General features: G+C 36.5%; 1 protein-coding gene and 1 long non-coding RNA gene across 5 annotated transcripts in view; one reads left to right on the top strand and one right to left on the bottom strand.

The window, feature by feature from the left end:
* MGAT4C (MGAT4 family member C) overlaps positions 1-12,498 on the bottom strand; it is a 738,623-nt gene that overhangs the window by 653,940 nt on the left and 72,185 nt on the right. The gene's annotated exons all lie outside the window — the stretch shown is intronic.
* Positions 6,760-12,498, top strand: part of LOC121040667 (uncharacterized) — a 41,376-nt gene continuing 35,637 nt past the window's right edge. Inside the window, exons 1-3 of one of the 2 annotated variants that reach the window (XR_005795402.1) lie at positions 6,760-6,939; positions 10,580-10,642; positions 11,758-11,812. This is a non-coding gene — a long non-coding RNA (uncharacterized LOC121040667). The remainder of the gene's footprint in view (positions 6,940-10,579; positions 10,643-11,757; positions 11,813-12,498) is intronic. The other variant, XR_005795401.1, reaches the window with a different exon arrangement.

The following is a 12,498-nucleotide window of genomic DNA, read 5'->3' as shown; positions in this document are numbered from 1 at the left end:
AAGATACTGCAGTGTTCACATAAGTTTTCTGGCTACGATAGATTACTGGGTCCCTTAAGTTCCTGCTTTTCTAATCAGCTCTCTACATAAAATAAAGACTCACAGGGATGGAAGCACAGAGAAAATAACCAATGTATTTCTTTAATTTTACAGACTGGTAAATGAAGCCCAGATTTTCTCAAATTCATAAATTTCATTAGATTTCCAAATTAAATATCCATCCCAGATACCTCTTTTTACTTCCATCTCTCTGGAATATTAGTCAGACATCTGAAATTTGACAGGTCTAAAATTAGATTCACTTCTACTTTTCCTCGCCAAGGATGGGCCTCCCCCCCCATCCCCCACTCTATTAGTGGCCTAGTAGTATGAACATTAGTATCAGGGAAGATCACAACAGGAAAAAAAAAAAGTCACACTTAAATGCAGTAATTTAAAAGACTTTAATGCAGGGACAGTTAATAAATATGAGAGCAGGTTTAAAGTAAGCTATGAAGGCACGCTCAATTACCCTGACTTTAGCAACCACAGGGAATCATCAACATCATTTGGCCTAAGAGATGAGGGTGGAAGCATCTGAAATGCAGAGAGGGCTGAAGCTGGTGCTGTAGCTACAAGGTAGTGCTGTTCATTAGGATTCTATTTGTGAAAACTATCTTCTACATATGTTACTGAGAACAAAGTAGCTATGTCAGGGCACCATGAGATGGTCCTTCCACCAGAATATATATAACTGCATGACAGAGACTTGAATCCTTCAATTAAGGGGGAGAAAAAAAGTAAAACGTAATCGGCCACACATGTGTATAAGGTCTGAGGAAGAGGGTGAAGTGACTCGTAGAAGAATCAGGATGCAAGCCCATTCTGTACGCATCAGCCTGCACTTCCCTTAAGAACTCCTGAGCAGTGAAGAGAATGTTCCTGCAGGTAATTACTGAGCTGGAGAAATAGTAAGGCTGTTCACCCAACCTTCTCTTCCCTAGAGGGTAGTTAGAGCTACACCCTATGGGGCAGAGAGGAAAGGGCGTACCACCTGTGTTACACCTGTGTAAAATAAAAATGTTTTTAAACTCTCTTCACCACCTACTGAAGACATCCCATCTTTTAATTTTTTTTTAAATGACTAAATTGTACAACGAAAGGCATATATATTCAAATTCTGAATGGGCATGTAAATAAAGCAGTTTGCATCTGGAGAATGAAGAAATTTCCTTTTTGTGTCTAATCAAAGTAATTTGGAGAACTACAGAGATATTTGGTATAAAGTACCAGTTTCAGAAGATAGTCACATACTACTATGAACATAATTTGTGCTTTGTATTTCCATTTCTGATTTTGAAGTCCAAACTTCATAACACAATAGGCATAGGTCCTTAACAATACTGAGGAGTTAAAAAAAAAAGTATTAACAATACGATACAATAATTCCTGGAAGTATAGAGAAAAAATAGGTGAATTCCAGAGATAACTGTCTATAAGGCCCAACTCTGAGCAGCACTTTTTTCTTTCCAGTGTTTAATCAATACCTGCAATACATATTTTTTGATGACCAAATGGATGGTTGGATGCATGCATGCATAGATGAATTAATGAATGAAAAAATACGGCTCCATGAAAGCACCCTCTTTTTCATAAAACTACTAAAACATAAACCCAGCCACTGTCTCTGGTAATGTGTCAGAATCAAGATATGTCATGACTGAATAACCCCATTGAATCAATGAGTATTTCTTCCAGTTGCAGAAACAGAAATCCAACTTCAGGAATTTAAACTATTATAATAAGGATTTGATTGATGTATCTATAAAAGAAATTATTTTTACCATGGCAGAATTGTAGAGCTGTCTATTCCTAGCAAGGAGGGTGTCACTGTTCTTTGGAATGAATGGCTTTTGCTCTCGCCCCCTATAGGGGCTATTATTGGGGTTTGTTCTTCTTGCACACTTCAACTTCTCTCATTCAGTCAGCTCAAGGGAGCTAACATCCACATTTTCCAGTAGAAAGAATCAGTGCACTGAAATTCTCTCAGGACTGACCAAATTGCCCCTGCTCTCTTGGACTTGCCTATGCAAAGCAGAGCATGAACTTGTGGGGTTAGTGTCTAATTGCATACCCTCTAACCCACTTTCCAGATGGCAACTGAAGGGATCTTCCAACGAAGAAATCTGACCAAAGTGTTAGTGTCCCAGAACATTGCCTCTGAAGAGAGCCCAAATGTCTCAGTATATCCTATGAGGCTGTTGATGATCTGTTGTTTGCATTTCTCAGGAGACCACAATTATCATTTTAGCACGAGAAAATTACCCACTGTGCAGGAAATGCCTACAATGAAATCTTGTCCCATATCTACCAGATCTTGGTAATACTCCTCCTCAGCCGCTCTGACATACAAAAACCTTTCCAGAGATTTCCAAATGTTCATAGGAGGCTAGAGAAACTCTTCAGTTTAGACTTTTCTCAATGAAATACTAAACTTCAATCAACAGTGAATTATTCACAGTTCACTTAGTAAGCAATGCTTTCTCTTACCTTAGAAACGCCTACATGCTCCTCTTCTGGAATAGTCCTTCACCTCCGTAGATGTAACTAACTACAGAAGGACCAGCAAATATCACTTCAGATATCTTCTCTGTGCCCATCCAAAATAGAAATTACATCTCCTTCCTAGGTCCTATCTTACACTTACTCTGGATATAATACTTTAACTCATTTCTTGTTTGTCTCATCTGCTACATTCAAAGCTACCTGAAAGCAAAAATATCGACCTACTCAGAATTGTGCCTTCTGTTCCCAACCTATGATATTCTTACCAGGTACTGACACATATGGGGTACTTACACATAAACGAGTAGATGAGGGTGACAGTAACCTTGGGAGTAGAAACCCTGGCTTGGAATTTACACTCCAGTACCATTTGTGTGCTCATAGTCAAGCTGCTAATAAATTCTCAGCCTCCTTTGATGTTCCCTATCGCGCAGGATTTCGGTGAGGATTAAATGAGGTAATGTATGTAAAATCTCTTTAAATACTGATTTACAGCTATAATCATTTTAAATTCAAACTGTAATTTTCTAAATACCAGTAGAAATGTTGTTGAGCCATAAGGTTCATTTTCCTAAGTGGTTTAAAAACTTTCTGAACTGTGTGGCTTGTTAGAGAATATAAATGGCTGTCCAACTAGGCATATATTTAAAGACAATTAGTCAATTCAGCTAATCACCTGTACTTGTGTGGAGGTTGTTTTAATTTGCATCAAAATAGCTACTCATGATGTTCACAGGTACCAATTTCACAATTATTTCTCCTTAAAACTACATTTTTTTGTAAGTCCTCTATTTTTTTTTTTAAAAACTGGACAAATCACGGGTAAACTCTGAGAAACATAATAGCTTGTGGACATCCATGTGTTAATAAAGCTTTCAGAGACATATTTTTTTCCTCCCTCACAGCAAATTTTGCTACAATTTTCCCTTAATTAATATAATTGATAACAGTTATATAGATATCTGGCATTTTAATCATGCAGATATGTCTTTTGCTGTCTAAAGTGAAATTAAAAACTGCCAGCAGTCTTGTACTTCCAGTGGTAGCTGGAAAGGAAATTAAAATAGAGCTGGTAATAAACGGTTGATATGTTCAATGTGAAAGATCACAGACCTGGGTCATACACATGGGGGAGGGGTGGCAGAAAATACAATGACAAATGCAGAAGAAAAGCTCTTATCCACATGATGAATTGGGAATGTTGAAGTCTTTAATAACAAGCTCAGGTAACACATAAGTTTTGCAGCATAATTAAGGCCAAAACTTTTGATTTGGTTATCATTAATTTTTGTGAAGATTTAAGAACAAACAGGACTGAAAAACCCTGTATTACTCACTGACATTTCATTTATCAATATGTTGGTGGATATTTGGTTAAAGAGATCTAAATATATTCAAAATTCTTTTCACCAAGCATTTTGAAGCTCATAAGAGAGGGTTTAACTTTGATCTATTAATATACTAAACTAATACTGAATGGATGACTATCAGGCAGACTCTTCTAGACACTGTCAGCAGCTCACTTTCAGATAATATAGGCAGTCAGAAATGTTACAAACATTAGACATGGGCTACCGCCTCTGGATAATATCAGGAATTTATCATTATAGAAATTGGAAGGATGACAAAGAGCCAGGAATTTAACATTTTATTTCCAGGTCTGTATTCCTCAGTGAAAGTTGAATCTGTGGGGATTTGGATTCATGGTCCTAACATGCCAATCTCTTCAAGGATAACTGGCTTTCACCTTTGGGGATGATATGAATGAAGACACTAGATGAAGCTATGACTGAATGAATGTACAAGGGGTAATGTATAGAAGGAAGAGAAGAAGTCCGGAGAACAGAACTAAAGGAATGTCTATCTTTGGAATTCAGGAAGAGAAGGAATAGTCAGGGTCGCAAATATATTGTATAATTTCATGTAAACCAGAGGAGAATATCAAAGGCAATGGTAATCAACCAAAGAGTATTTATAGAGACTTCCAGGGGTATAAGATATGAATTTTAATGTGTTACTTGAGTCAGAATATTTTTCTTAGCATTTACAAAGCCAGATCTTAGAAAATGATTGGGAAATGGAGAAAATTAAAACTTTTTTAGGATCTCAATAGGAAATTCACCCAAAGCAATTGCTCAATTGTTCACAGTAACATTTATTAATAATTAAAAGTGTTGAGCATTTTATTATAAATTTTAAATTGAAGGAAATACATTTTTCTTCAACTTTTTCTTCTTTGATTACATCCAAATTTCTTTAAAAAGTAGCTGACACTAACTGCTTTCTCTTCTTTCCACCCACTCATTCTGGTATTCAATCTGGCTTACATATCCGACACCTGCCCCAACTCTCCTCTCTCAATTTAGATGATCTAGTCAGCAACAGTAGCTGAAAACATACTTAGAGTAATGCTAAGAGCAACCAGATATCATTGAATAGCAGATTTTCTCAATACTCAGATACTTCTAATATTCCATTCTTCTAAGCAATAGACTTATCCTTTTTATATTTTATTCTATTTTATGTAGAAATAACCTACGACTATGTATAAGCAAGCTCTGGAGTACTTAACCAAATGATCAGTTTTTGTCATATTAATTTTTAAATTGTATTAGTTTGCATAAATATATATAGAAATCTACACTTTGGTAATGTGAAACCTACATCTTCATTCAATTATTTTATACAGAAATAGTAGCTGTCACGGAATGCAAAGTCTGATGTGATTTTCCCTTTTTGGAGACAAACCATCATCCTTTAAAGGATCTTAAAAACTGGTAACACAAGAAAAAATAGTGCAATGTATAAAATTTTTAAAATGTTTCTTGATTTTTTAAAAATGGCAGCTTTAAATCTTTTTATATTAAACAATGCAAAACAAATATGGCTTCTATATCAAATATCTTGATTGAGTAGGCTAGGAAAACACTGTTGCATGGCAAAAAAAAAAAATCATGTCACTTTTGGATTGTACACAGTATGAAACTCAAAACCCATGTCTCTCCCTGCATAAGAATAAAGACACCTACTTTTTTGAGGAAATATTTCCTTTCAGTAAGTGGAGTCACACTTAGGTAGAGCAGAGATTCTAATTGAAGTTAGTACTACTGTATCACAAATATGTTAAGATCCACTAAGAATATTACCCAGGTTGAATGGTAATAAGCAAAGTTTATTCAGTTCAGTTATAGGAACAATTTTGGTCATCTTTAACCTCATAGAATACCTAGCATACAGTTAGAGCACAGTAGGAATCAACATATTTTTTGGATTGTTGATTTTATTTCCCTGGTTCCCAGGTGAGTAAATTGAGATGGAGTGTATATTGTAAAAAAATGACAAATGAGAAGTAGCTTCCCAGAGAAAGGTTTATTAAGAGATAGAATTATTTGGTTTATGTAGGGTTCTAGTAACTCTACACAAATGAAGTCAGTCCTTACACAAGAGTTGAATTAGAGCCTCACAGGATAGGAACATATTTCCCAAGAAGGTAGTAGCTCAGTTGAAGAAGCTATAACTATGAATCACTTATCATAGAGGTTCCATTCTCTGGGAGGCTGATTCAGCCCAAAGACATGTTTTTGTTTCTACTTTACAGTGTTTTAGAAGTGAGTCTGAATATCATTAGTCAGAGTCTATGCTCTCTACCTACTATCCTCAGTCATTTCAAATTAGACCTAATTCACTTTTTTACATTTTTGGCTGAATCCCAAAGTCAATTGAATGAGAGATGCTTGATAATTGGAAGACCATTACGGAAATTTGGTTATTATAATATTCCATTTCCAGCACATCAAATCAAACCAAACACCACAAAACCTACAAACTGCATGGTGATAGAACTTTTTCTGTAATCTACTATTTTTTGTAAATTTGTTGTGGCTAGCCACTTGTGGGGATACTCTACTACTTTTAAGAAAGATTAATGAGTTAAGTGTAGAGGTCATTGTGAGAGAGAGCCAATACTATAAGGAAATGTAAAACTAGATCAGAATCAAAGAGGACTAAGAAAAGCTGGAAACTACTGAACAGTTGGGCCTTCCTCCCTACTTCATCAACCTTACCCCAGCCTCAGCTAGAGTAGTTTTGAGCATCTCAAGAGAGAATAGTTTTGAATTCCAAAATGACTATCAACAGGGCAACGGATAGAGATTGTGGTATTTTCTTGTAATGGAATGTGACTCAATAATAAATGGATTGTTACATGTAACAACATGGATGCATTTCAAAGTAACTATGCTGAGTAAAAGAAGATAGACTAAAACAGAACATACTGTATAATTTCTATAAAACTAGAAAAGGCAAACATCTTCAGACAAATAATGCATCCCTGATTGCCAGGGACAGGAGAGATGGGAGGAAAGAACTATAAAAGGACCAAGGAAACTTTTGAGGGTGAGATACATATTCATTACCTTGATTTTTAATGTTAGTTTCAGTATATGCTGTATACATATGGTGAAAATTATCAAATTATAGACTTTAATACGTGTAGTTTATGTCAGTTATACTTTTTTTACAAACTATGTTTTTTTTAATTTTTTTTGATGTTTATTTATTTTTGAGAGAGAGACAGAACACGGGCAGGGGAGGGGCAGAGAGAGGAGACACAGAATCTGAAGCAGGCTCCTGATGTGGGGTTCTAACCCACGAAAGCAAGATCATGACCTGAGTTGACACATAACCAACTAAGCCAATTCAATAAAACAATTTAAAAGATGAATACATACAATGAGAATGGAAATGGCAGGCACATGAAAGATAAATCTGTCACATAAATTAGGGACTGAGAAGCAAATATCTTCTCTCTGAAACAATCAATTTAGCCAAATTATCTATTGGTGAGTAAGAACTTAGAACAAGGAGAGATAGGCAAATTATTTCATGTAATGGAACTGAGCCATAGGAGCCTGATGTATCCATTTCTTTTTTTTTTTTTTTAATTTTTTTTTTTTCAACGTTTATTTATTTTTGCGACAGAGAGAGACAGAACATGAACGGGGGAGGGGCAGAGAGAGAAGGAGACACAGAATCGGAAACAGGCTCCAGGCTCTGAGCCATCAGCCCAGAGCCTGATGCGGGGCTCGAACTCCCGGACCGCGAGATCGTGACCTGGCTGAAGTCGGACGCTCAACCGACTGCGCCACCCAGGCGCCCCTCCATTTCTACTTTAGGGTGAATTTTTATAAGGAGGCTTTAAAAATTAGTGCTCTTTTGTTCAAACTCCTCTCCCCTAGACACAGTGCTAAAAAGAATATTGTCAACATTTTCTTCCTTCCACATTAGTCTGAACAGCAATTGGCATATTTTTTTCTTTAGCTATGTTAATATATCCAATCAGACTTTAGTCTAGTCCTTCACTTATGGTATGTCTCCTTAAAGAGATTTTCAACACTATGATGGCTAGTTATATGACTCAACTTGGTCAGGCTAGAGTACACAGTTACTTAATCAAAAAAAGTAACCCACATGTTGCTGTGAAGGTATTTTGCAGATGTATTTAAAAAAAGAAAAATTTAACATTTATTTATTTTTGAGAGAGAGAGAGAGACAGAGCGTGAACAGGGGAGGGGCAGACAGAGAGGGAGACACAGAATCTGAAACAGGCTCCAGGCTCTGAGCTGTCAGCACAGAGCCAGACGCGGGGCTCGAACTCACTGACCGTGAGATCATGACCTGAGCCGAAGTCAGACGCTTAACCCACCGAGCCACCCAGGTGCCCCAATGCAGATGTATTTAACAACAAGCAGTTGGCTTTAAGTTGGATTAAATAAAGTTTACCCTTGTTAATGTGGATGGGCCTTTTCCAACTAGTGGAAGACCTTATAAGAGAAAACTGGGGTTTCCCAAACAAGTAATTCTGCCTCAAGACTGCAACATCATCTCTTGCTTGAGTTTCTGGTCAGCTGGCCTACACTACAAATTTAAGAGTTGCTAACCCCCACAACCACTTGAGATAATCCTTTAAAACAAACATCTTAATAACTACATCTTGTATATCATACTGGTCTGGTTTCTTGGGAGAATGTAGACTGGTATGATTACTGATATAACGTGTGCTGATTTTTTAGTTTTTCTATGAGGAGAAATACCATTTCATATTTTAAGACTTTGTGGAACTCACCAAAAAGTTTATAACACATATTTTAACACTTCGTGAACTATTTGTGAGATGATATTTAAGATATCACTAATGCTTAAAGTCTGGTTTACAGTTTGCAATTTTTTGTTTGTTTTTTCATCTAATCTTAAGATATATGTATTAGTTAACTCATGTTACCATATTAAAATACCATAGACTGGGTGTCTTATTAAAATTATCTCCTAGGGGCGCCTGGGTGGCGCAGTCGGTTGAGCGTCTGGCTTCGGCCAGGTCACGATCTCGCGGTCCGTGAGTTCGAGCCCCGCGTCGGGCTGTGGGCTGATGGCTCAGAGCCTGGAGCCTGTTTCCGATTCTGTGTCTCCCTCTCTCTCTGCCCCTCCCCTGTTCATGCTCTGTCTCTCTCTGTCCCAAAAATAAATAAACGTTGAAAAAAAAAATTAAAAAAAAATAAAATAAAATAAAATAAAATTATCTCCTATTAATTTTTTTTTTTTTTCCCTAGGGCGCCTGGGTGGCTCAGTCAGTTAAGCGTCAGACTTTCGCTCAGGTCATGATCTCAGTTGGTGGGTTCGTGTCCCATGTTGGGCTCTGTGCTGACAGCTCAGAGCCTGGAGCCTGCTTCAGATTCTGTGTCTTCCTCTCTCTCTGCACCTTCCCCACTCTCTCCCTCTGTCTCTCTCAAAACCAAAACAAAACAAAATATTAAAAAACTTTTTTTTAACGTTTTTTCTCATTATCCTGGTGGCTAGGACATCTAAGATCAAGGTTCTGGCTGACTAAATTCCTGGTAAGGACTGTGTTCCTGGCTTGCAGAAGGCCACTTTCTTGCTCTGTGCTCACATGGCCTCTCTTTGACACATGCCCCTAGGTAGAGAATGAGCAAGTTTTTTGATGTCTCTTCTTTAAGGGCACTAATCCCATCATGAGGGCCACACCCTCATGATCTCATCTAAATCAAATTACCTTCCAAATTGTCCATCTCTAAAAACCACCCCTTTGGGGGTTAGAATGTCAACATTTGAATTTTGAGGAGGACACAATTCAGGTCATCAGGATATATATTCTCTGCCAAATCACACTAATGACTTATTTTCTTTGCAGTTTTATATTCATTCAAACATGATCACGTATTTTATTTCAATTGATTTTATCAGCCACTATATCAAGTAGACAAATGAGCATATCATCACTATTTTTCACAGAAAGAAAGAAAAAAAAAACCATAAAAATTAAAAAAGCCTAGTGACTTGCTCTGTATCAAATACTGTAAGCAGAAACAAAAACTATTTCCTTATAATTTAGAACAATATTATTATTTTGTCACACCATAATGTCACAAAATATCCTCATATCCATAGAAGAAAGAGCTATAGATTGGTATGGAATACAGAGTATAAGGGCAGCTGCGATAAAAAGTCTTTGGTTCCGGCATTTCTACTGACTTACCCTCAAAGGCCTGAAAGATCACTGTTCTAGAAACTTAAGTAGTAATTAGATTTCCAGCAAACCAAAGTGTTGGCTTCACTTCAATTTTATAGTAATCCGAATAGGCCTTTGGTAAGCTGAATTAAATTATTTTAGAAGTGCTCTTGATTGATTTACCTAAGTTGTGATCAGGATAGTTCTCTGAAACTCTGTGTGAAAAATAGGCATTAGTCACCTAAAATGTTCTTTGTGTATTGTAGTGATAGATACTTCCCCCAACTGAGGGGGGGGAGGGGAAGTGCTGCAAAACAGAGGCTTTGGAACCTATTTTAAACAAGAGAATTATTTCTTATATAAATACTTGCGATGAAATACTGTAGATTAAACATATTGGAGGGGTGTCTCTAAGTGGTGTGTGTGTGTGTGTGTGTGTGTGTGTGTGTGTGTGTGTGTGTGTGTAAATGCAGAGAGCTAGATTTGACTCTACTCTGTCCCCTTCTCTCCAAGGCATACCATTGGAACCCTTTGTTCCTTCATGCTACTGGAACGATTTGAAAATGCGAGTTCCAGGTGATACCTGCATACAGTTTAATATTTTTATATCTGGATTATTGTTCTTCTTAGACTATATATTTTTGCTTAAAATAGGAAGGATAGTCATAAATGGAACTGTACACCTGCTACAATAGAGACAGCTCCCTACAATGTAATATAACCCCTATTCTTGCCTTCCCACTGACTTTAACCTCAAGGCACTAAAAATAACCATTCTGTCTAACAGTAAGTAGTAATTCAGTTTCCAATTCAGCTAAAACCGTAGCTTCACCTCAATTTTAACAGCTGAAATTCTTATGTCCTCTATGGGTCATATCTGGTCACTTTTAAAACCTCTTAAATTCAGTTACTATGGAACTAATGGATATCACATATAGTATCCCCAGGGTGAACTGAAAAGTAAGTGAGAAATGCCTTTGTCTAACAGCTTCTTTTCAAAAGTGTCCAAAGAACATTTTATATTGAGCACAATTTGTGGGACACTTTACATTTTTCTTATGATAGGTGGAAGAACTGTTGATTGATATCTTACATCATGAGCTTCTACTGAAATTCAACAAACTGCATTTCAATTACCCAAGGTTCCTTTGGTTCTTACATGGGTGTCACAAAAATAAATTGCTATAAAGCTTTGCAATCATATACCGCTAAAGGTTTTGCTAGACCAAGTTGGCAGGTTATCACAGAAACACATATTTAGATAAAGATGAATCAAGGAATTTTGATAAGCCACAAAACATAGAAAACGATGGTAGTACACTTTTTTATTTCTAAGTGCTTTATTTTTTTTTTTAATGTTTATTTATTTTTGAGACAGGGAGAGACAGAGCATGAACGGGGGAGGGTCAGAGAGAGGGAGACACAGAATCTGAAACGGGCTCCAGGCTCTGAGCTGTTAGCACAGAGCCCGACGCGGGGCTCGAACTCACGGACTGTGAGATCATGACCTGAGCTAGAGTCAGATGCTTAACTGACTGAGCCACCCAGGCGCCCCTCTAAGTGCTTTAAAAAAATAACTTTTACTTAGCACAATTCTTTGATACATTTACTATTACTCTTTTATTACCTCATCAAATCACTGACAGCTTTTGGAGATAACTACATTTATTAACTTTCCTTCCCCTTTGTAGATAAGAAAACTGAGACACAGAGAGACTTAATAAATTTCCTCAATTCGTTCAGATGGTAAGTGACAAACTCAAAATTCAAACAGAGGCACTCTGGTTCTGGAGATTTCTGTATATAACCCTATTTAAATAGTACTAAAATTTTCAAATTCAAATAAATGCAATGAGTCAAGTACAAAGAAGTTGAATGGTAGATATTTTACTGGGCAAAACTGGTAACTGAGAATCACATTATAAATTTCCACAATAGCTCACTTTCCTTGCACTGATTTTATGTTTCTAATACCATGGCCCAACATTTATGAACATAAAAATGAGCAGAGGACTATGCTTCTGAAAATTTGGAATGAAATATAAGAACCTATTTATATTTTTAACTTGTAGATAAAAAGGTAAGCAACTTTTCAAAAGAGCAAATAACAATTGTAAAATGAGTGATTTGGATAATAAATTCAATGAGAATTCAGAGTTGTTTGACACTTCCCCTTCTATCCAAGATGGAGTAATAAGGATTCTCTTGCCTGAAACAACCAAAAGAAAAAAATAGGGAGAGGAAAAAATATATTTGCACACAGTTTTGAAGATACTCGGTCAGGCAAGAGAGTGATTCCTGAGAAATAATAAACTACACATGAAACTAACACAAGATTGTATCAACTATACATAATAATTTTAATAATAATAAATATAAATAGATGAAGAAGAAGAAGAAGAAGAAGAAGAAGAAGAAGAAGAAGAAGAAGA

The sequence above is a fragment of the Herpailurus yagouaroundi genome, unplaced genomic scaffold (assembly GCF_014898765.1).
Source record: "Herpailurus yagouaroundi ecotype Mexico unplaced genomic scaffold, PumYag 182, whole genome shotgun sequence".
Taxonomy (NCBI): domain Eukaryota; kingdom Metazoa; phylum Chordata; class Mammalia; order Carnivora; family Felidae; genus Herpailurus; species Herpailurus yagouaroundi.
Note: the sequence above shows the minus strand (reverse complement) of the source record. Positions and strands in the feature narration are given on the sequence as shown.